This window comes from Talpa occidentalis, unplaced genomic scaffold, assembly GCF_014898055.3.
Source record: "Talpa occidentalis isolate TD23 unplaced genomic scaffold, MPIMG_talOcc4v2.1, whole genome shotgun sequence".
NCBI classification, from domain to species: Eukaryota; Metazoa; Chordata; class Mammalia; order Eulipotyphla; family Talpidae; genus Talpa; species Talpa occidentalis.
In genome coordinates this window covers 122,344,747-122,366,078 of record NW_026555331.1, presented here as the reverse complement: position 1 = coordinate 122,366,078, position 21,332 = coordinate 122,344,747, and the positions used below count along the sequence as shown (strand labels likewise).

The 21,332-nt window shown below is 43.1% G+C and overlaps 1 long non-coding RNA gene across 7 annotated transcripts in view; it reads right to left on the bottom strand.

Moving 5' to 3' along the window:
- The window catches only part of LOC119245244 (uncharacterized), a 99,555-nt gene that overhangs the window by 77,321 nt on the left and 902 nt on the right, over positions 1-21,332 (bottom strand). For 2 of the 7 annotated variants that reach the window (XR_008550814.1, XR_008550817.1), the window contains exons 1-4: positions 20,783-21,293; positions 20,366-20,470; positions 9,684-9,737; positions 2,806-2,930 (exon numbers count right to left, since the gene is read on the bottom strand). This is a non-coding gene — a long non-coding RNA (uncharacterized LOC119245244). Of the gene's footprint in view, positions 1-2,805; positions 2,931-9,683; positions 9,738-20,365; positions 20,471-20,782; positions 21,294-21,332 lie in introns of those variants that run through there. The other 5 variants (XR_008550819.1, XR_008550815.1, XR_008550818.1 and 2 more) reach the window with 3 other exon arrangements.

Sequence of the window (21,332 nt, the reverse complement as noted above, 5' to 3'; positions counted from 1 at the left end):
TTAGCCTGTCTTTGAAGGAATAGCACGTTCTGGATCTGCGGTCCATAAAATGGGCTATATTTATCCAGGACGTGAATGACATGATCCATTGAGACATGGGAAAAAGCTTTAGAATTTCTATTTATTTTTATCTTACCTGTTTTCATGTTAGACTATTGATCTTGTCTACTACATCATGGACCCACGGCACCCTAAAGAGGGTGTCGTAGCAGATGTGCCCTGTGGATTGGCAATATCTTCCCATTGTCACTCCCAGCTGGTCAGGTCTCAGCTGTGCATGTCTCCCAGGAATATTCCAGGAGGACAGTCATGATCCTTAATTCCCTGTGGGTAGTTCTGGGGAGTATGATGGGCTTGCTAGACTAGATTCTGTCCCAAATCTGATCAGCAGCTCAGCTATCATTCAGAACCCAATGAAAATGACACCTGCGCCCCCAGACACAGACACTGCTCACAAGAGCATAAACAAGTCATAGTGTACTGAATTTGAGTAGTCTCCCTCTCCCTCAGTAGTTCAGGGCTGAACTACTGTACATGTGCACAGTTTGTGCACTGACAAGGATGTCATATCTAAGACATCATTCACATTGCAAACATTCACTACTGTGACTTCTTTTGGCATGTAGCAGTATCTTGTTCTAACAAGATCAGGACATCATGACAACTTCTGAACAATGGATATAAAATATCTTGGGGGTGGTCATCTTTTTCAAATTCCACAAAGGCACTTCACGGGTTAGCAGCAGCCACAGTTATGGCACCTCTAATAGGTCGGAAAGGAAAAGAAGGGAAATACGCAGAGCACAACAGATTCAGTGCTGAGTAATCCTTAGCACAAACCTTGAACAGCAAGGGCCCAGAGCAGATAGTTGGCCTCAGTCATGTCTACTCATGATTGGAGGTAAAGGGGCAAAGGGACAGAAATTACTTCTTTCCCCATCCCACTCACTCTCCCTTTCACACAGAGAAGAGGAACTGAAAGAGGCAAAGAAGGGAGATGTTAACCCACACAGAAGCAAGTGATGAAATAAGACTTCTTACAGAAGAGGCCCTTGTGGTTTTGTGGCCTCCCAGTACCCATTCCCCTTTCTCCTGGTAACATCTCTCCACCTCCCCTTTGAGAAAGTTCTGCCTCATTGTGTAAAGTCTCTGGAACTGCCAAGCAAAATACCCTGCCTTCTATTGGCCAAAGGAGTGGTCATGTGGGCTCTCTCCCTCACTGTGATGGTTAACTTTGTATGTGAACTTCACTAGGTCACACGGTGCCCAGATATTTGGTCAAAGATTATTCTGGGTATTTCTGCAATGGTGTTTTGGGATGATTAACATTTTAATCAGTAAAGCAAACAGCCCTTCATATGTGGGTGGGCCTCATCCAACCAGTTGAAGACCAAGGTAGACTTGAAAGACTAAATCACCCCTGAGGAAGAGAACTTACCAGCAGATTGCTTTTGGGCTTCATCTGCAACATCAGCTCTTCCTGTTGATAGCCCTTGAACTAGAATATCAGCTCCCTGGTTCTCCAACTCCAACCTGCCTGCCCATCCTGCAGGCTGGGTTTGTCAGCCTTCAGAATCATGTAAGACAATTCCTTATGCGCGCTCTCTCTCTTTTTTTTTTTTTTTAAGATTTATTTATTTATGCACACAAGAATGGAGTTATAGGCCAGAGGTGTGGGGGGCGGGGGGCAGTGAGAGGATTTACCAGAGACAGAGTGGGGAGCAGAACAGGCAGACTGACTGAAATACACTGCTGAGGGGAGCAGCGGGCAAGGCAGGAGAGGTCTGCTGCACCATGTGGGTTGCTCCCGGGCCAGGGATCTAACTCTTGCGGCAGTGGCTGCAGTCAGCTTCATAGGTTGTGTCTTAATCCCTTGCACCACCAGGTGAGGCCCTCTCTTTCTCTCTTGTTCTTCCCCCCTCCCTCTCTGTATTTATATCTTCTCATACATTTCCCTATGGATTTTGATGCATGAGTAAAGACACTCAAAAATATAACAGTTGATGGAGAGCATTCATTTCAGCAGTGATATTCGGATGAGACTGTCAGGGACCTAGTTCCTGCTACCTAAACCCGTCCAGAAATGTTCTCAATCTTGTCCTTTTCTGAAATAGGTACTCATTATTCCTAACAGTTCTTTTATCTTCTTTGAGTCCACAAACATTCACTGAGCACATACTACATTCTCGGTACTACGCTAGTGGGGAACAGCAATGAACAAGTTAGCCCCTGCTCTCCCGGAACTTATTTTCTGAGAAGTCCTTTTCTTCTTATGTAGGGAGCGCTTATTAAAGAGTTGATTTCTGTTGTTTGCCACCAAAGAATCCTGACCCCCTACTAAAATTCTAACTTCAGACACTTCTAGCCTTTCCCTCTCTGGGTCACCCCAGATAAGTCATATGTCAGTCTTCCATAAAAAATCAGAGGAGAGCCTCCCCGGTGGTGCAGCGGTTGGGCGCTGGGTTGCGATGCTGCCCGCAGCCTCTGCAGCTCCTGTTCAATCCCCGGCTGCTTCCCGGCTACCAAAGGAGGGTCCCACATGGCGCGCAGACCTCTCCTGCCACCTGCTGCTCCCCTCAGTAGTGTGCTTCGGTCCTTCTGCCTGCTCTGCTCCCCGCTCTGGCTCTGGTGAATTTTCTCACCCTCCCGTGCTTCTGACTGTACCCAGTGCTTGCATAAATAAATAAATCTCTAAAAAAATTAAAAAAATATTTTAAAAAATCACAGGAAAAGATCCCTGGGTCTGAGCAATTCTTGAAAGCCATTGCACTAGGATTACTCCAAGGAAAAAACTTGAAAACTCACCAGCAAACTTGTTTAATGTACCCACTTAAGGAGAATGAATGGCTCAGCAGGAACAACTGTATCAGGGTGTCTTCTCAACTGGATGCTTCAATCTAAACCATCTTCTCTCCTCTCCTGCTTATGACCTGAGGAAATACATTATAATGAGCATTATACTGCTCATGCCTCATTACAAGTTGTTTCAAGTTTAATCTTCACCAGAAGCCTTTTGATGCCCTTCCCAAAGGCCCACGGGATTTATTCTGGGATTAGACAGGAGACAAGATGAGAGAAGCTGATCAAAGTGGCCAGACACAGCTTTCTCACCAGGTAGCACCAGAGAGTTATTTAACACAACTGAAACTCTATCTTGCAGCAAGTAAGCATGCTGTTTGGTTCACTGTGGGGTTTCAATGACTATGGCTGGGAATTGTCACAGTTTAGTGTAGCACTCCTGCAAACTTTGGATCCAGCTTGCATAATGCAGTGTCTAAAGAACATGATTGCATGGAGCATGTTTGCAGTTAAAAATAGAATTTGGTCACATAACAACTCATCACAAACAGTAATGCTGCGGAGGAACAAAATGAAATAATAGTCACTGGGGGCTCCTGAACACCTGCCCCAGTCACTCAGTGCCTGTACTCTCTGGATGGCCAGCTCACTGACACTCACTGCACTAAAGTCAAATGGCAAAAAATAAACAGCCAGACTGACCCAGTTAAATCAAGAAACATGAGTATGCCTTTAAACAGTTCAGGGAGCCTCTCCAGGCCAGGCCTCTCAGGGATTTAGCTCTGTTTTCTAAAAGAATTAACTGTTATAGCTCCAGTGGCAGACATGCTGGGTTCACAGCTGGTTTGAAAGCTGAGACTTAGTTAGGTCTGGATCCTGCCCTTGTTGCTGTGTTTTAATTACATGTGCATGTGTTGTGCTCTGTGCAGAATGCACAAAATGTTGGCACCTTCTAAATGGATGCAGGAGTCTTGTCACCCACTGCTGAGACTTGCAAAGAGTTCAGAATTAGAAAAGAAAGATTTGGGTTTCCATGCCAGGAAAGAGATTAAAATGGTATTACAGGTCTATTTGGAAAGGTCACCTCAATTAAGGAGTGAGTGCATAGAAAGCCAAGCCATGAGAACAACTGATACTCTAATATACTATCAGAAAGAGAAAGAGAACAATGGGTTCTTGGATGGTGGGAGAGCTAGGATGGCCACACATGAGGAGAGAAATCCTACATTGTCAATCTATTAATAAAGATGTAAAATAATGGCACTTCATTAATAAAATATATAAAAATATATTCTGCCAGAAAAAGGAGAGGGAGATGTAGGAGAGCAAAAAGAAAGGGAGGCAGCCTTTACCATGCCCTCATCAACTGTCTGGCCAAGCAAATTGTTTCTGCTCTTTGAACCTTGCCACACCTCTTTAAAATGGGTCCACAATGCCTGTTCCCTTCCAAACTCACCAACATGTTGGAAAGTTTCATTGGCCAAATAGTGTCAGCTCTTTGTTTCTGGTTCTGAAATTCTAGAGTAGTCATACCCTCTGTGCTTCACAATCACCTGGGGAGCTTATAAAAATTACAATTCCCTGGGCTGCTGCCCCAGAGATGACTTTCAGGCGCAGGTAGAGCTAAAAAGCCCCCTTCCCAGATGATTCCAATGTGCAGCCAGGGCTGAGAACCATGAGCCATGATGGGGAGAAAAATCTTCCAACTGCTTCCCCAGGGAAGGTGGGATATGAAAGACACCCACGTGTCTTCACCCAGGTGTCTTTCCCACCTTCTCCAATCTTCGAAAGTTTCCTCCCATGAGGCTGGACAAATTGTCTTGTTCCCAGATGGTCTCTTGCCAACCACTCCCCACCCACGCATCCCTACCACTCTGCCATGTCAATCAGCAAGGGAATGTGCTAAATATCTTTAAAGGGTGGCTGGGAATTTTGTATTGCTCTTAATTGAGGTAAAAACTTAAGAAGCAGGGCCTCCCCTGGTGGCACAGCGGTTGAGCGCTGGGCTGTGAAGCTGCCCGCAGCCTCTGCAGCGCTGGCTCGATCCCCAGCCTCTGGCAAAGGTTCCACATGGCGCGCAGACCTCTCCTGCAGCACCTGCTGCTCCCCTCAGCAGTGTATTTCGTCAGTCTGTCTGTTCTGCTCCCCACTCTGGCTCTGGTGAATTCTCTCACCCTCTCGCCCTTCTGACTGTACCCAGTGCTTGTATAAATAAATTAATAAATCTTTAAAAAAAAAACTTAAGACGCATTTAAGTGTATTTATAATCGTTACCTAAAAGATGTTTCTCTTTAAAAATTTACTCAGCACTCCTCAGTCTGTGCTGCTGTGTTCAGAATAAGTTGCTGCCTTCACACCCAGCTGGTGACATTACACCCTCCGCTGTGCCTTAGGTCATGGGTTGTTATTAGTAAGGGATTTCTCGGTGGTAAGCGTCCTGTGGTAAGTGTCATGTGTAAGGTTCCTGGAGGCAATTTCATTGTGGGTGTGAAGAGCTTTCCCACACCAAACAATTCTCCAACACCAGGAGGAGGTCTGAGAATTCAACTCAATTCTGAAACTATCTATTCCAAGGTAGCATCAGATTCTATAGGTAACGGACTCAGTTCCCCCAAGGCCACCCTCTACTTCAGAGGCTGAAAGCTCCAGCTATTATCAGCGTTGCCGATCGACTGGCTATAAATCAGAGTTTCCCTCAACTAATTTGCCAGATAAGCTCACAGAACTCAAGAAACTAGTTACTGACTAGATCATCGATTTATTTCAAAGGACACTAAAAGATATGAATCAACAGCAAGATGAGGAGAAACACCAGGCAAGGAATGGGGAAGGGCACAGAACTTCCATGCCCTCTCTAGGCATGGACATCTCTTTTGGGGAACTTTTATAAAAGTTTCATTACACAGACATGACTGATTAACTCACTGGCCACTGGCAACTGATAGGAGGGTATGGCAACCTCAGGGAGGCATGGAGGTGCAACTAGTTCCAACCCTGTAATGACCTGCTTGGTTCTCCAGACAACCAGCCTCCATTACTTCCTAAAATGTCACCTCAGTGACATAACAAGAGACATATTTACTACTCTCAACACCTTGGAAATTTTAGGAGCTGTGAGCCAGGAACTGTGGATGAAGACCAGACATATATTTCTTATAAATCACAATATTGCACGCTATTCTCCTACAAATTGCCAATGATTCAGGGTAGATAAGGCATAGTGAATCCCTTAGATAGGAACTTAACTCCTCAGGATGGGTTGGTCAGTCCAGTTTATTTCCTATTGCCCCATGGGGCTCCTTTCTCCTTCTAATCATTTATTAGTGCATGTATACTCTACAGGTCAGTTGTGTTTCCCCCTTGTAGAAATTCTGAAAGACCCATTCATTGTTAAGACTCTGTGTCCTCCCAACATCCTATAATTTGGCTCTTTGGCATTGAAAGTACTTTGTGTGCTTCTCTTGGGCTAAATCAGGCATTTAGGAGATGGAAGCCTTTGGAAGAGAAGCCTAAGGACAAAATCAGGTCATCGAGGGACGTGGCTAAGAACTGGAAAACCCGGGCCTCCCTGGTGGCACAAGGGGTTAAGACACAACCTATAAAGCTGACTGCAGCCACTGCAGCATGAGTTCAATCCCCTGGCTGGCCAGGGACCTACTCACATGGCAAAGCAGACTTCTCTTGCCTCACCTGCTACTCTCCTCAGCAGTGTACTTAGGTCAATCTGCCTGTTCTGTTCCCCACTCTGTCTCTGGTGAATCCTCTCACCCCCCACAACTCTGGCCTGTACACCAGCTCTTGTATGCATAAATAAATCTTTTTTTAAAAAATGGGGCCTTGCCGGTGGCATAGCGGGTTGAGCTCAGTGCAGTGAAGCTGTCCACAGCCTCTGCAGCACAGATTCAATTCCCAGCCGGCTAGGGAGATTCCCACATGGTGTGGCAGACTTTTCCTGTCCCACCCGCTGCTCCCCTCAGCAGTGCATTTCGGTCACTCTGCCTGTTCTGCTCCTTGCTCTGTCTCTGGTGAATTCTCTCACCCTCCCACAACTCTGGTCTGTACCCCAGTGCTTGTATAAATAAATAAATCTTTAAAAACAAACAAACAAACAAACAAATAAATAAATAAATAAATGAACTAGAAAACCAAACCAGTTCTGGATTTGTCCTGTCTCTTATCACTTACTAGTTGTGCCCCCTGGAACAACATAACCAACCTCTCTGAGCCTGTCTACTCAAGTGTTAGCTATAAAGGTATATCATAGGAACTGGTGGGAGGATTACATAGGATGTACCTGGCATCATGTGAATACCCCAAAATGTTGGGGACTATGACCATTATTATTATTAATAGAGTAAGAATGAGGGCAGGATGGTGGACAATTGGCATCTCCACAGTATCAATGTCAGTTGTAAAGCAATAATAGGACATGGGGCCAAAAAACCTGAGTTTAAACTTAAGTTTAGAGCCATCCCCTTTCTCTATGAATTTAAATAAGTCACATCACTCCTTTGAGCTCTGCTTCCTACAGTTGCAAAATTGAGGTAATAATAATACAATAATAATGCCTAATCCATGGGACTGTTGTGAGGACCAAAGGCAGTAACGCACAAAAGTGTGCTTTGTAAGCTACAAAGCACCATCTTCACATCCAATTCTTAACATTTTCTGGGACTGGTCCTGAGTTGAAAAAAGGAATAAATGGGTTATCTTAAGATCAGAAATAAAAGAAAATGAGGCTCAACTCTCATGGCTGTAATCACCAAAGGGTAAGCCCCACATAGAGTCAGGAATCTGATTAAAAGGGAGCACCAGTGCTGTGCTAACTGTGCCCCTAAATGATCCTGTCCTTTGATCCAGCAACTGCCTACTGTTTACTTACCATATAACCATATACTGCCTCAGGAGACATCCTACCATTAGTTAAAGGTATTGATTTTCATAAAAGATGAACTTCGTAATAGATGACTTAATATCACAGGGAGGGAGGGGGAAAAAAAGAGGACAGAAAATGTCATAATGTATCTTCCTTTTTTCCCCTGACTCTCAAGGGGTTTTCTGTTGTTGTTAACTTTTTTTAATACTGTGTTGTGGGTGACACTTTCCTAGTATCTTATTTATGGGTTCCCTAGCCCCGGTCACTATATTATTTTAACCCACACTATTTTCCACTGCAGCCATAAATAAACATTTCCTAACTGAAAGATAAAGGCAGGAGCAGCTATGCCAGTCAGAGGAGCAATCCAAGGACAAAATGTTACCTACCACCTGTAAGCAAGCCCTGAATGGTTTACAAAGTGGAAGCTCTGTCTCTCTCAGGGTTCTGTGCTAGCTAATTACAATCTCTCTTCCTGCATGCTACAGGTGTCCTTAGAGCCCCTTCTGATCCAAACTGTCTGCCATTCACATCAAAGATACAGATGCTAGTCCTCCAGTATATTGATCTGTTAGAAACAATTAAAATTTAGCCAAAGGAGGGCCTCCCTGGTGGCGCAGCAGTTTAGCGCTGGACTATGAAGCTGCCCGCAGCCTCTGCAGCGCTGATTAGATCCCTGGCCGCCACCAATGGCCAGGGTCCCCATGGCGCAGCAGACCGATCCTGCAGCGCCCGCTGCTCCCCTCAGCAGTGTATTTTGTCAGTCTGTCTGTTCTGTTCCCCACTCTGGCTCTGGTGAATTCTCTCACCCTCCCACGCTGACTGACTGTACCCAGTGCTTGTATAAATAAATCTTTAAAAAAAAAATTATTTAAAAAAAATTTAGTCAAAGGAAATAAGGTCTAGTAGAATTCTAGGCTTCATTCTTGTGGGACCAAGAGGTATTATGGGAACAGGCAGGAGAAAATTTCTCCAGTAATAACTGAATCAGTGGTATGAAGTTTGTAAATGACTTCTACTCTCTTATCCACTGCCTACTAGAAAGAAACTGATGTTAACTGGGTCCATGGACATAGGAAGTGAGCCAGGAGTGTGAGAACAAAGGAATTTACCAAGAGTGTGGAGGAGTGCCACTCCTCCAGAATTTCTGACATGCTTGTGGAGGCACCGGGTTAACTCAGAGGGAAGAGAGGCACCCAAGCCCTTAGAAATGTTCTCTGTCCTTGAAAAGGCTTTGTTTGAGGAGTGTCTTGGAGTTGGAGTGAGTATAAAACATATATTTGTGATAGGAAAGCTCCTTTTGAGTTCTTCCTGTCCCCACATAACTTTATTTTATCCCCAAATTGGTAAATTAAGAATAAGAAAATAAGGGGCCTCCCTGGCAGCCTAGAGATTCTCAGCACTATCACTGCTATGCCCTGAGTTGGATCCCTGGCCAGAGAGCTAACCCACACAGCACAACAAACCTCTCCTGTCTTGCCTGCTGCTCCCCTCAGCAGTGTATTATAGTCAGTCCACCTGTTCTACTCCTCACTCTGTCTCTGGTGAGTCTTCTCACACCCCTCCCCACCCCCGACCCAGCACCTCTGACCTATACCCCAGTTCTTCTATGCACAAGTTAAAAAAAAAAAAACAAACAAGAAAATAAGATTTTAAGTTCTTCACTCAAATACGCAAAATTAAAATCTCCAGCATTTCACCAGCAAAATAGCAGTGTGTGTTTATTTTAGTCCCTGGCAAGTATTCAAACACAAGAATGTCTGTTGCTATAATGAAAACACTGGCATTTAAATGTATAAGGCAGACATATCAGGAAATGGATATCCTTGGATGACCAAAAAGAAAGGGGATCCTGAACTGAAGTCTATCAGTCACCAAGTGGCCTTTGAGAAGCTCAAGTCACCTTCTGTCTTAGTCACCCTTTGAGAAACTCAAAAAAATAAAAGGAATTGCCAGATGGACTGGTGGATAGGGCATCCTGGAAATGAGCTAGTAATCTATCACTTACCTCAGGTCCCCATGGCCAGCTCCTTGCATACCAGTGGAAGGTGCCTTTGTCCTGCTGGGGCCAGTTTTGCCCCCAAACAAAGTAAATATACATAAATATCTGAAGACCATGATTTTGTAGAGGTAAAAACTGTTAGCTTGAAGCATTCATCCTTATTTGGGATGCCTCTTTCAACCCAATAGCTTTTCAAACTGAGAGTTTTCCAAAACGAGATGAGAGGAGAGGTATAGCTCCAGGACTAGCGACACTGAAATGGTAGGAAAATGCCTTTTTCGTCCTGCATTCCAGATGCCCAGTGCCCTTGGGCTGCCCATGGTCAGGAGAAGGGTGGGCAAGGTGAGAAGGGAAGTTTGGCCTGATACCCCCAAATCCCATAGTACTGTCTCAATTAATTATTCTTTATGACATGGGGTAGAACAAAAGGGAATACCACTTTCTGAGCACTTATTTAGAGCCAAAGACTCTGCTAGTTGCATTATATACATTTTCTCTTTTGAATTCTCACAATCCTTATAATTATTGCTATTCTCACAAAGCTCAAAGGTAGTGAGGTAGTTAAGGAACGTAACCAAATTCACATAGGAAGTCAAACTTAGATCTGACTCCCAAGCCCATCTTATAGGCACACATTCTGTATATCTCTTAGATTCTTTCAGTCCCTGGACCCTCAGTCATTAGCTTTACTCAGTGGCAAGGTTCTATTAGACAAGGATTTACTGCCCATGAGGCCAACCAGGGTCTTGGATGGGAAACCCAAAACCTTCCCCTTCCTGCAGTTGGGCACCTGAGCTGATAAACAGCATGCCCGAAATTATGACTTCTCTCACTACTTCTGGACATAACTGAAAAACAATCTCCTTTCCTCCCAGCTACCACCATAGGAGGCCAGAGAAGCACCCTGAAGTGGTTGCCCAGGGGAAATTAGTTTCCCATTGGAAACCCAGTCTGACAATTTCCCTCTCCCTCTCCAAAGCACTGTCTCTGAACATCCTCCTTGCAGACTTCCCATGTGGCTCAACAGACACACCAGCTGAGTCATAGCTCTTCGGCACTATTCACGAAGCAATACTAAGGCATCTCCTGCATTGCTTCCCAACCTTTCTTGCCTCCCTTCTCTGTCATTGCTCTGAGATTCACTTTCCAAATACAGGTTCCTAGGGAACCCAGGCTTTCTGGTTTTGCTTTTAGTAGCTATTTTGTAATTTTTATTTTTTGTGTATAGTGTGGTATTGGCAAGCCTACCGTCCAAAACAAAGACTAGAACCTTGGCATTCCTTTACCTAGCCATGTGGTCCCACCCTCCCATTCCCTGCCTACACAAGATATCCCTACACAAGATAATCATCTAGAATTCCTTTGCTTTTTAAAATGGATTAGTCTTATTGCATCTCTGCATATAGACTCTTTCTGCATAATGTTTTGTCTTTGCTAGGATTTATACACATTGTTGTGAATTAGCGTACTTCATTTCTTTTTATTGCCATATAATATTCAGTGATATGAATATATCACAATTACCCATTCACTTTCCTATTGATAGGCATTTTAGATTGTTGCCAGGTTTTACACTGTGCTCAGAGTGGCGATGAACATTCTTGCACGCTTCTCCTTTTGCAGCTCTGCACAAGTTCCCCCTCAGGTTTACCCCCGGGAGTGAGTGGATTATTAGGTCCTATGCATATGAATGTTTCACTTCAGGAAATAATGCCAAACTTTTCCAAATTCGTTACACAGATTTGTGCCTTTTCTATCACTGAGTAGTCCCTAAAATCCAATTTTTACAGTTGCCTTTGTCCCGATAGTTGCCAAAAATAAGACTTGCTGGTTTATTTGTCTCCTCTGGGAATTTACATTTTTTTAGGAGGATGCTTAGAGAAGTTTTAATCCAAAACAATGAATTTTTCAGGTTGAATATGTCCAGGTCTCCATCTCTCTCTACACACCATTTCAGATTCACTTATTCACTACTTCATTTAAATGTTCACTGAGTTCTGGGACTGAGCTAGGCATGAAAATCCAGTAGTGGGAGACAGAGGCCCAGCCTTTAGGTTTGATGCATGAGAAGGATAAGAAGACAATTATGTTGGACTTGGATGTTATCTCCTTCCTATTTCTTCTTCATTTTTTTTCTCAGATGAATCAGGTGGGCTGACAGAAGGTGGGGGTGAGGACACAGGAAGGTTGCAGGGAGAGTGGGCAGGTCTACACTTAATTTGAAGTTACTCAACAGCAAACAACTTCAAGTACTCCCAGTCTGATTATTTGTTATCATCAGTCCCCCACCACTGGAAATTTCTTGGGAGAGTTTGGCTCTTCCTGACAGGGACAACTGGTTCTGGGTTGAGTCACAGCTCTGACTGCCCCATTCTCAGACTAGTAGAAACCTGAACTTCTAATTAGTTTTAGCCACACAAGGATATCTAAGAATGGCTAGAGTATCAGTTAGGCTCTCTCCTCACCCCCACCTCCTTCTACTCCTTATCCATTGTTTACCTCTACTGTACACCAAGTTGACTCCATGTGGCAGCAGGGCTGCCCCAGGCCTCTAAATTAGTTAGAGGCTATGATCCTAGAGAAAGGGTATTTTTCTGGACAGCCATTAAAAAACCCAGAGAGGGCCTCCCTGGTGGCGCAGCGGTTGAGCGCTGGGTTGCGAAGCTGCCCGCAGCCTCTGCAGCACCGGTTCGATCCCCGGCTGCTCCCCGGCCACCGGAGGAGGGTCCCGCATGGCGCACAGACCTCTCCTGCCGCCCACTGCTCCCCTCAGCAGTGTACTTCAGTCCTTCTGCCTCTTCTGCTCCCCACTCTGGCTCTGGTGAATTCTCTCACCCTCCCACGCTTCTGACTGTACCCAGTGCTTGTATAAATAAATAAATAAAAATAAATCTTAAAAAAAAAAAAAAAAAAAAAAAAACCCAGAGAGACTTCTGACTGCCCCAACTTATATCATATATTCTTTCAAGAACCAATTAATGTGTCTAAAGATAAAATGTTCTGATTGAACAAGCCTGAATCACATAGCCATCCTTGGGCCAAACCACCCGACCAGAAAGAATATTTTGGAACAAGGGTGGGGCTTGGGGTACCTGTGCTCTCACAAAGGACTGTTAGGCAGACACAAAAATGTGTGCCCAGTAAAGAGCCTAAGAATTTTTTACTTGCTTGCTCTAGTTCATCTTCTTCCTATTACCTCTTTCACTAGTAGGTATGTGAGAATAAGGCATAATATACTTTACATTGTCCCTTGGTATACTACCAAATTTAGCACAATGATCCTATAATATAAAAATAACACATCATTTCCCTGATTTTTTGTGCCCAATGACTTTAGTAATCATGTGCATAAAAAATATTTAGGGTTGTGTATCCAGTCTATCAGAGTATATATTTACAGTCTCCTCTAACAATTGAGCAAACAGGGACATCAATGGCTCCCCACACTTCACTTACATTTAGAAGGAATTCATTTCGTTCCCCACGCTGCCACTTCTCTTTAAATGGGTTATTGATGTGGAACTGTTGTGAGTTCTACCTCCTAAGTGGAGCATTTTTCATTTAGTTTTCTTGTCAGCTTTTTCTGGGGTCTCGGTATATTCCTTATTCTGCCCTCTCCTTGTCACCAGCAACTCTATGACTAATCACCCTTCTCTATTTTCTTCTCCTCAAGTCAGTCTATTAGAATTATCAACTCTGGAATTTCTGGAAATGTAGCTGGAGAATGGGCATTATGTTACAGGTAGGGATAGCATATAGAAGGTAGATATTACAATAAGGCCACACAGGCAGAGAACCACCTCACCTTTAATTATTAGAATTGGCTCTCAGGAGCCCCTCAGTTAGTAATGTCTAGTCAATAGAATTTCAAAGGGTTCTGAAATCCTACATAATATTTCTTGCATAGAACCTAAGTTAATAGAACTGACTATGTTGATTATGAAGAATATGGTGATAGCCGATTTATCTCTGCTTTACCACAGATTTTGCAGTGTAGTCAAATTGTAAAGAAGGAAAAAAAATTAAAAATGTATGTTTTGTGTGTTTCATTGCACATACCACAACTTGGAAATATAATTTTGTTTGTCTTTTTCTCTCTTTTTGTTTTTGGTCTACTTTCCTCTTTTAAGGATAAGAATATCCTGTTCCATTTTGGATGATTAGCACTTAGCAATGTACATGGTCCACAGGATGCTTGATCAACCAATATTGGAAGGTATAAAGTATTCGAAATTTTTTTCATCTCAAAGATCAGCAACTGTTAAATATGCTAAGAAAATCCAGTCTTTTCTAAACTAACTTGTGCAGGAACCCAAGTTTGCTCAATAGTGGGCAGATTTGCTACCAGACTTCCCAGGCATTTTTTTTTCACTACAACTTTTTTCCTACATTTTTTTTTCCTACAACTTCTTGGCAGCTTGGAACTTTCCCCTTTAGTCACACCTGTCTACTCCAATGGTGCTGAGATTCTAAGATCACCTCTTCTTTCCTGTACTCTCATTAAAATGCCCATTTTTCTCACTGCCAGGAGAAAAATCATTAGATATGTTCCCATTAAAAGGAAAGACTGGGGGTCTCCCTGGTGGCGCAAGGGGTTAAGCACCGCACATGAAGCAATCCAAAACCTCTGCAGCATGAGTTCCATCCCCAGCCGGCCAGGGAACAACCCACACGGCACAGCAGACCTCTCCTGACTCACCCGCTGCTCCCCTCAGCAGTGTATTTCAGTCAGTCTGCCTGTTCTGTTCCCCACTCTGTCTCTGGTGAATCCTCTCACACCCTGCATCTCTGGCCTGTACCTCAATTCTTGTATGCATAAATGAATCTTTAAAAAATAAAATAAAAATAAAAGGAAAGACTGGAGGTCTCCCTGGTGGCGCAAAGGGTTAAGCACCTCACTATGAGGCAATCCACAGCCTCTGCAGCACAAGTTCCATCCCCGGCTGGCCAGGGAGCAACCCAGACAGCACAGCAGACCTCTCCTGACTCACCCACTGCTCCCCTCAGCAGTGTACTTTGGTTAGTCTGCCTGTTCTGTTTCCCACCGTCTCTGGTGAATCCTCTCACCTCCTACATCTCTGGCCTGAACCCCAGCTCTTGTATGCATAAATAAATATTTTTTAAAAATAAAAGAAAAGACTGTAATACACTAATGCAATAATTATCCCAAGTGTTTATATTTTAAAACATGAAGCTGTTAGCCTAAGGGGAGATGTATTCTGAGAGCATCTCAGGATCCGTGGGACAGGGCAGTGGGTGGGAGGATATATACTTCAATAGGGAGGTGGTGGGGCAGCTGGAGCTTTCCTCATCCTCTCAGGGTTATGCCAACAGCAAAGTAAAAGTCAACCAATTCCTAGGCTTCTCATCATTTGATCTTTCTAGGAAATGAAAAAAAGAGAAAAAAATAAAAAAGCAGTAATATACAAACAAAAAAAAAAAAACCTTGATTTTCCCCTCAAAGAAAATAACATCAACAAGTAAAGAAATTGTTTTAGAAAGAAAAAACCAATGTAATTCATAAGACAATTACAAATGATTGTTGCTTTTTAAAAAAAAATGGGATGGTAGAAAGCATAAAAAGTACAAGCCCATGGGGAAAAAAATACAAATCTATGAAGCATAACGAATGATCACAGGAGGTTCTCAAAAAAACTCCTTAACATAGTCAACTCCTAAATGTATTTAAAGTAAAATCCCATTTGCAAGAACGACATTTACAGTAAGAAACCAAGTTAATGTATTCAATACTTTCTTCTGCCTCCTAGAGGAGTTGGAGCTATAAACAAACTATTATTATTTCAAAAGCACCCGAATTCTCCTGGGCATATTCTACTCAGGTACTTCCTTATGTCCCCTCTGATTATTCTAGGAGATTGATTTTTATTGTTGATAAAATGACAGCTTTCTGGGCATGTGACTGGCCAACACTGAAAGTGATCATTTTGGATTCTGTTTTTTCTTTTTTTAAAAAAAAAAGATTTATTCATTTATTTATACAAGCAGCCGGGAACAGAACAGGCAGATGGACCGACAAAACACACAGCTGAGGGGAGCAGCAGGCGCAGCAGGAGAGGTCTGCGTACCATGTGGGCCTGCGCTGCAGAGGCTGCGGGCAGCTTTGCAGCCCAGTGTTCAACTGCTGCGCCACAAGAGGAGGCCCGATCTGTTTTTTCTTAAGTGCTACAATGTCACTCAGATGGTAATGGTGGTTCTGACCCAAAAATCTACAGGGCCAGATTCAGAAGGGTATAGCTGTTGTGCATTTCTTTGGGTTTCCTATACAGGAAGGGCAGATCCTGGAGCAATCCTGTCCAGCATGATAAATACAAAGCACTTCATCCGCTCAGTTTACTGTCCCAGATCTACACGCCCTGTTCTCTCCCTGGCAGGAAGTCAGTTCTCTGTGCCTGCAAATAGCATAAACAATCCTTCCCTACAGAACCAGGGACATTTTGTTTTGCTTTCTCACCTGATTTCAAGGGAGTGCCCTGCACATGATACAATTTAAACTTCAAACCTCCATATAAATCTTTGGGGGGCACTCTGCCTTCCAGGGAGGCAATAAAACCTAGCAGTCCTTTCAATAATTACTTATAACAGAGGTGGCTCAAATTGAATCCTAAAATCTCCATTTTCAGCCTGCTACATAACTTTGGCAGCTTGCTGAGCCCTTCACCACAGGTAAGATTTTGAGAACAGCCTATGACATCTTCACATCTGTCTTATTCTCAAGTCCTTATTTGTTGTTGGAAGTACTCTATCGATGTTAATGAGCATAGGTAAAACTGGTACCACACAAATGCTCTCATTATACAGAGGTAAGCCAAAGGAAATTATATGGTAATGCTCCAAGACAACTTGTAGATCTGATAAAGCTAGAGCAGGAATCAGTGTTGCTGCTTCTAAACCTCATGTTTTGGTTGCAGTTGGGGACAGAGTTGTCATAACAACTAGGTTTAAGAAATACCAGCTATCTTGAAGCTACCAGCTAAACTCCAGTTCATCTTCTATACTGCCACAGTGATCTTCCTAAACTGAAATCTGATCATGTTACTTTCCTTTGCCTCAAAGCAACTCAATGCCAGAGAATAAAGTCCAAATTCCTAGCCTGGCATATAAGGTCCTGCTTTTACAGTGCTCTCCAGACCCAAAGCATCAGATTACTGAGGTCTGTGTTCCTACGAAAGTACTTTTCTGGGGCCTCCCTGGTGGCACAAGAAGTTAAGACACAGCACTATGAAGCTATCCACAGCCACTGCAGCACGAGTTCAATCCCCAGCCAGGGAGGTGACCCACATGGCTCAGCAGACCTCTCCTGTCTAGCCCAGTGTATTTCAGTAGATCCGCCAGTTCTGCTCCCCACTCAGTCTATGGTGAACCTTCTCAACCCCCATACCTCTAGCCTGTGCCCCAGTTCTTGTATGCATAAATAAATAAAAATCTAAAAAAAAAAAACTTTCCTCTCCTCTATCACTTCATTCTATGAACTGCTGCACCTCTGCTTCGGAACCCCCATCTGCCCGGGAACTTCCTTCATATCACTCAAGCTTCAGTGCTCTGTCACATCCTCTATGAGGCCTATTTTGCCTCTAAGCTGCCCTCTTAGCAAAATGTGGATCATAATTTCTACACCCTCCCTTAATTCAAGGATCATGTGAAAAAATGATTCTGAGGTTTCTGAAAAATGAACACACTATACAAACTCCAAGTTATATTATTATTTATTATACAATAAAAGAAATTTTTCTTTAGAAAACTAATTTTAATACTTGTGATGATTACTATGAAATTAACCTCTATAAATTATTGCATTTTCCCTGTTTATTCATAGCTTATAAATGAGCTAAAGCTTAAAATGGTCATGAGAACTACACCCATTTCAGCAACAGAGATTAAAATTGGACCCACACAGAGATAAGCTTACCTTTGGCCCCCATAATATTCAGTAGCGAAAAATTACATTTTCTTTGCTTTCTAGAATCCTCTTCCCAACTTTCATATTTTGTTCCTTTTATCAATGAAATAATCTTCCTTAGAGATTGATTCCTACCCACTAATTCTAGAACACATAATACTAACAAGTAACATTTACTAAATGCTTATTTTGTATCAAGCACTCCTCTCTGAAGATTGTAAAATTTAAACCTCATTACAACTCTAATTTCCTCTCAACAAAATGGGAAAGAGTGCACGAAAATTTGGGAAGATTAAACTCCTTGCTGAAGGTCACAAAGTAGAGGCAGGGCTTAAAGCAGGATTCTGGGGCCTCCCTGGTGGCCCAAGGTGTTAAGTCTCAGCACTATGAAGCTATCCACAGCCACTGCAGTGAGTTAGATCCCCAAGCAGGTAGCTAGCCCACATGGCACAACAGACCTCTCCTGACTTGCCCACTGCTCCCCTCAGCTGTGTATTTCAGTAGATCTGCCTGTTCTGCTCCCCACTCTGTTTCTGGTGAATCCTCTTCCCACCACACCCCCATACACACACCCCGCACCTCTGGCCTACACCCCATCCCTTGTATGCATAAATAAATAACATCTTAAAAAAAAATTATAAAATAGGGCCTCCCCTGGTGGCACAGCAGTTGAGCACTGGGTTGTGAGGCTGCCCACAGCCTCTGCAGCGCCAGTTCGATCCCCAGCCACCGGTGAGGGTCCCACAAAAAACAAAAAACAAAACAAAAAAAAATTATAAAATAAAGTAGGATTCTGAATATAGCCCACTGTTAATCACTAAATTGCACCATGCTTCTAAGGGGCTTCGGAGCACCAAAGCGGCTCCCTTGCTCTCCAGAAACTTAGTGCAAGGGGTGGAGGGGTGTAAGACTTTGAACCTGCATCAATCTATGAGGTAGCAGGTCAGTCAAAAATCTGGACACCAAGTCCTAAGGAAGGCAAGGTGAGGCAAGTACTAACACCTAGGCAGCAGCCACAGAGCAGAGGGGTACTGGGAGCAAGGCCATGAGCTACCTACAGTACTGAATTGTTCTTATGCATTTTGTTCAGTGTTTAACAGAATGAAAAACTGTTTTGTCTTCTATGTTTCCTTCCACATCTGAACACCCTTTCAAAAAAGATATTAGGGGCCTCCCCGGTGGTGCAGCGGTTGAGCGCTGGGTTGTGAACCTGCCCGCAGCCTCTGCGGCGCCAGTTCGATCCCCAGCTGCTCCCTGGCAACCGGAGGAGGGTCCCACATGGCGCGCGGACCTCTCCTGCCGCCCACTGCTCCCCTCAGCAGTGTACTTCGGTCCTTCTGCCTGCTCTGCTTCCCACTCTGGCTCTGGTGAATTCTCTCACCCTCCCGCGCTTCTGACTGTACCCAGTGCATGTATAAACAAACAAACAAACAAACAAATAAATAAATAAAAAAAACATGCCTCTATAAAAAAAAAAGATATTAAATTAAAAATGGTGTCTTCGATTGGATCTTAAAGCAGTAAAAAGACATTAGCGAACAACTGGTGAAGTATAGAAAAGTCTGTAGTTTTGCTAATAGTAATATACCAATGTCAACTTCTTTGACAACTGTTTTCTTGGTTACTGAAGATGTTAGCATCCAGGGAAACTGAGTGAAGTATACACAAGAGATCTTTGTATTCTGCAACTTTTTGTAAATCTAAAATTATTTTAAAAATTAAAAGTCAATTTGAAAAGACCTCAGTTTTATTATTTTGAGATTAATTTATTTGGCCCATTGAATAAATCTACCGTACAATTTAAATACATTAAGGGTGATTTTTAAATTTCTCTAAAATGATTGTTGAACTCTTCAGTGAAAAGAAATGTGTTTGGGTTATAGGCAAAACCCTGGTTTTGAACTCATCAGTATCAAACATTACCTTTTCAGAAAAAAAAGACAAATACTAGTTAAGAATGACTTAGAAAGTCTCATATTCCCAATAAAATGATCGGAACTTTGCATTATCTTTGAGAAACACAAAAGAATTTTATAATGATATGATTTCCCTAAACACAGCTTCCTCTGACCTTTTCTACATCCTTAAGTCCATAGCATTGTAACCTGGCACGTGTTTTATAAAGAGCGAAGAGAAAGCAAAAGTGACAAATTATGTAGGTAACCTAGGCATAATTAGGCTTAATAAAGTTCAGTAACAGTAGCACAAACAGGGCCAACAATACAAATATGATTTTCCATAACAGCCCTGGTAAAGAAAAGGACACGTTCTACCCAGAGTTCCTGGCTCTTCCCTTGGATTTGAAGACAAATCATAAAATGACCAGTCAATTTCACAATACAATTTCACAATCTATAGTCAATGTGATGCAGTCCTCTGAACATTCTTCCCAGATTTTGAATAGTTGTGCCTTTATTGAGATGCTAATGTTTACATCATATTGGTTTTTGAGGATTAAAAAAAAAATCACAACTATTTGGCTGCTTAATTAGACCTCATTTGCTCTGCCAGTCACTGCCAGCTCCTCCTTAGGGAGACAGGAGCTCCCCTGAGCTCAGCTGACTGGCAGAAAAAGTGCTAGGCTAAGTTGCGACTGAAGTAGGTCACTCCTACTTTGTTTTGTTCTGTCAGATCCTATGAATGAGTTCTCACAAGTGATAGTATTCTTCTGGTCACCCTAAATTGAAAACTAGTGGCAGATGGCCAAGGAAGAGAACGTCTTAAAGTTCAAGGTGCATAGAGGTTTCCTGAATAGAAGCAATAAGCATACCTTCCAGTGGTGAGCTTGAAACGAAGCAAGAGAGAAAATGAGGAGAGGCAACCCAAAGTCAAGCTTCTCAGAAGATGAGAAAAGACCTGGCCAATTCCAAGAGACCTTCAAGCAATGAAAAAAAATGAATAAATATGAAAATTGGTTTAAACTGACATATTCTGGATTTTTAAAGTAAAGTTACAAAGTAAACACTATTTCGATCTGCCTATGTATATTTCACTTGGCAAAATATCATTAAGAATCTAATTTGAGTCTCTGTTAAAAATAGAGCCCAAGTCAAGTAGCAGGACTGTCCACCACCCACCCCCAGGTGTCCACCCTGAAGGCCTCAAGAGTGGGAGTAAACGTTTAGAAAAACGAGCTAAAAAGAATACAAAGTTAGAGCAGCAAAGCAGTCAGTGAGTTATTCATTACCTTGCGGCTCCAATAACTGGGTACCAGGAGACAAGATGTTAGAAACAGAGAAGAGAAGGGGAAATCAAGAAAGCAGGACGACCTGGAGTACCGCTCCTGTGCTCTCAGATGCACTAGGCACCCAGGCTTGGTAGCTGACTTAGCCCTGAGGAGCACGCCTGAGCCGCCTTCTTTAGTGCTCTGTGTTCATCCAATGGGTGCCCAGGGAGGATGAGGCACCCTCCAATGATAATATTGACAGTAAACTTAATTTCCGTAATAATGTTCAGTGAATCACATTTCAGAGTTACCCTACAGCGTGGACGCCTAAAGCCGGCAGCTCTGTGGTAACTTTTTACCACTTGAATACAAAGGTCCCTAACATTTGCCTTGAAAGGCGGCTTCATTCGTGTCAGTATTTTACAAATACATCTAAAAGTTGGGAAGTGTGAAGGGGAGCTGGTGGAACGGCTGCTCTCCAGAAAGGCGGGAGCCGGCGCACACCAAGCGACAGCCTCGCGACCGGCCGCGACCCCAGCTGCGCAAGCGCGGAAAGGTGCGTGCGTTCCGA